At 39.4% G+C, this 3,425-nt stretch overlaps 2 long non-coding RNA genes across 2 annotated transcripts in view; one reads left to right on the forward strand and one right to left on the reverse strand.

The window, feature by feature from the left end:
* The window catches only part of LOC146493726 (uncharacterized), a 42,621-nt gene that overhangs the window by 12,638 nt on the left and 26,558 nt on the right, over nucleotides 1-3,425 (reverse strand). Inside the window, exon 3 of the long non-coding RNA XR_014871790.1 lies at nucleotides 2,321-2,393. This is a non-coding gene — a long non-coding RNA (uncharacterized LOC146493726). The remainder of the gene's footprint in view (nucleotides 1-2,320; nucleotides 2,394-3,425) is intronic.
* LOC146493727 (uncharacterized) overlaps nucleotides 1-3,425 on the forward strand; it is a 9,648-nt gene continuing 6,223 nt past the window's right edge. Inside the window, exons 1-3 of the long non-coding RNA XR_014871800.1 lie at nucleotides 1-957; nucleotides 1,161-1,588; nucleotides 1,704-1,814. This is a non-coding gene — a long non-coding RNA (uncharacterized LOC146493727). The remainder of the gene's footprint in view (nucleotides 958-1,160; nucleotides 1,589-1,703; nucleotides 1,815-3,425) is intronic.

Here is a 3,425-nt window from a genome sequence, read left to right on the forward strand (position 1 = left end):
TATAATATTGGCCATATTATATTTACATTACCATAGTGAGATGACTTTAGTCTCATGAACAACATTAACTAATTATTATTTACTAGCTAATCTTAAATGACTGTTCAGTACAGAAATGTAGCCCAACAATCATGTTTTACAGTCCTGTGGTCTCAACCTCAGATACTCAACTAATCAAAGTGATGTCATGACAAAAATGAATGACCAACAAAACATTTTTTTCTCCTTCATTTATGTCACACAATCTCGCGTTTCTCGCGGTTAGTATCATGGTTGCTAGGCAACCTGAACAGCGCGACGAAGGCTAGACCGTCCCATTTCACAAGCCTCTCACTTCCTCACTTCTCGTACTTATAGTACGCACCGTACGTAGTACGCATAGTGCGCGTACTTCAAGCGTGCAGACCCTGAATTGGGACACAGCCATCGTCTCCTCCCCGAACCTGTGTGTCTTTCTGTGTTCCCTCGGTCTTCTGTTAGTATTCCCAGTTTAGTTCTGTTTTGTTGTAAGGCCTGCAATAAAGCAGTGATTTTGAGTTCAGTTCCTGTCTCCGTGAGTTTTGCGTTTGGGTCCTCATCTGCCTCCACACAGCTAGTTCATGACAACAACAAAAAAAACCCACTATGTGACACTTTTAAAGACCTGGACTGCTGCTCAGAGTTACTGCAGAGAGATGTTCACTGACCTCGCCACTGTAGAGAACCAAGATGACAACAACAACCTGTTGAGTGTGATCCAGGGCAGTGGAGAAAATGCATGGTTAGGGCTTTATGATGACCTGAACAGATGGAAGTGGTCGCTGGGAAATGCAGACTTGAATGGCAATGTAGATTTCACCAGCTTGCTATCAGGTCAGCCGAACAATAAATACTCCAACCAGTTTTGTGTTTCTATGACCAATGGTCTTTGGAATGACAACGAATGTTCAGCCAAATATCTTGCAGTTTGCTTTGATGGTAAGAAACAAACTAGTTTGAGCTCTGCTTCTGTCTTCTTCTATATCAGCCTAAATCTTGTGGTCAGTAAAAGACCCAAGTTTCCATTTAATCTGTTGATAAAACGTTAAACCAGTTTATCTTGACAAGCAGTGAAATTGCCGTACAGATGTCAGACAGTGCCATTAACAACTGTCTTTTCGGTTTTCTTTGACTTCCTGTAGAAAAGGGCCCTCCCATGTATCATATAGTGAAACCTCGGATGACCTGAGATGAGGCTAGGAACTACTGCAGGAGCTCCTTCACAGATCTCACAAGTGTGAGAAACATATCAGAGCACAATGAAATCCTCTCACTGCTGTCAGCAAACACCTGGTTCGGTCTGTACAGACATCCCTGGTCTCACTGGTCTGACCTGACCCCCACCAACTTCACTAACTGGAATTACAGCCAGCCTGACAACAGCGGCAGCACCATTTCATCATGTGCTCTTGTCAGCCCTGCTTCAGGAACATGGTTCGAAGCCAACTGTGGTGAAACACACTATTTCATCTGTCAAGACTTTCGAAGCAGAAGAAAAAGGTTGAATTTAAAGTTCCAGTCTGAGGCTGACCTGACTGATCCCAGCATTCAGCAGCAGCTCTTAGAGCAGGTACAGCAACTTTGAAGATGCTTTACATAAAACTCACTAAACATTGCTGTTTAGTTCTGAAAAAAAAAGTTCAATGCCAGTGTTGGTGTTGTAACAATGCTATTTTTTCATATAGGTTAATGACAAACTGGAGACAGATGGATTATCAGAGTTTAAACTGCGCTGGACTCAGGCTGACGGGAAGACGTTTCACAAGGAGCCAAAGAAGAAGAAATAAAGTAACGGGGTCTGTTAACTAATTAAAAAACATAAAGCATCATTACATTATAAGAACCTTTGTAATTCCAGTGCAAGTCTACAGAGAAGCTAAGCAAATAGACTGGAAACAAATGCTACTATTCTTGATGCTAAAAAATTAAAATGTATTCCTATTAGAAACTTTACCGATTTCTTCTCTTGGACACTAAATCAGAGGTTCCCTGATATAACACATCATTAAACACTAAACTGTTGAAAAGGTTACTTCAAAAATTATTCCACTACAGATTACAGAATACATGCCCCAAAATGTAGTTTGTAATGTCTTCCATTAAGTTATTCAATGAGAGTAACGTATTCTGAATACTTTGGATTACTTAATATATTGTCATGCAGGGCCGTGCAGAGAGGTTTAAAGGGGCGGGTGGCAAAGTTAAAAAGGGGCACATTGAACCAGGCTGAATAACAACAACACACATTCATCAAGAATCTAATATTGGCAACAAGGCAAAGCAAACGTAGCCGATGTTTTACCTGATGGGTACAATGTTGCTGTTGAGGGGTTGCTGTGGATAGTGCTGGAGGGCAGGGCTGTGTTGATCTGAGGCTGTAGACATTAAAAAGTCCATAGGAGAGATGGTAGCTGATTAAACAAGTGTCATGAGATAATAACAAAATGCAAAGATTGGTGACAGCGCTTGGAACCATTAGGCAACAAAAAACTATGAGAAATAATTTAGGCTCTGCCTGTGAATCACTCTTTGCTTCTCTTCTTCCTTCCATCCCATCATTTCATATATCACTCTCCACTTGCTGTCTATCTGAGAACAAGGCACAACTTGCTATTGCAATAAACTATAATTTAATTATCCACACCTAACAATTCTTGCACTTAATCTATAATAAAATGATGACAGAAAAATGTTATAGCACTGCCTTTAGTAGCCGCACACAGCTCCTACTGTTTCCTCCTCATGTCCTTACCAGGCATGTCTGGACAATGTTATATCATGAGTAATATTTTTTTTAAAAATCCATGTAAATAAAACACACATGCACGCACACACAGTGACGTTTTAGACCTTCTTCAGAATACTGTATATACTATGGGCATCATGGTGCTGATCCAGAATCCTTACATTATTATTTATTACTAGAGCTACAATAATAAAACAATCAGGAGGGGGAAGTAATAAATATGAAATAATGTCATTATGATGATTCCATTTGTTTCACTATCCACTCTGTGCAGGGGCAAAGCTTATTACATTTTTAAACTGTAGAGATAAAATTTGGTTTTTACAGCAGTAAAATTATTGTGTCTTATTTAAAATATAAATCTAATATAATCTGCTTCTTAATGTATGTTCTTTAAAATACAGCGTGTGTTTTTTAATATATTATAATTTTAATAATGTAAAATTATGTGGACATGCATATTAGATGACCCATGACAGCCTTACACAGGAAGCCAGCAGCTATGACCAGCACTACTTGTGCAGTTAATAAAAGGACAGGTAATGTTTGTCACGCTGTTACACACGCAGCACGCTCGTTTGTTTCAACATACCAACGTGTACATAATAAGCTAATACTCCTGTGTGCTATACACTACAGTGTACGCTGTACACCTACTTAC

The sequence above is a fragment of the Neolamprologus multifasciatus genome, chromosome 22 (assembly GCF_963576455.1).
Source record: "Neolamprologus multifasciatus chromosome 22, fNeoMul1.2, whole genome shotgun sequence".
Classification (NCBI taxonomy): Eukaryota; Metazoa; Chordata; class Actinopteri; order Cichliformes; family Cichlidae; genus Neolamprologus; species Neolamprologus multifasciatus.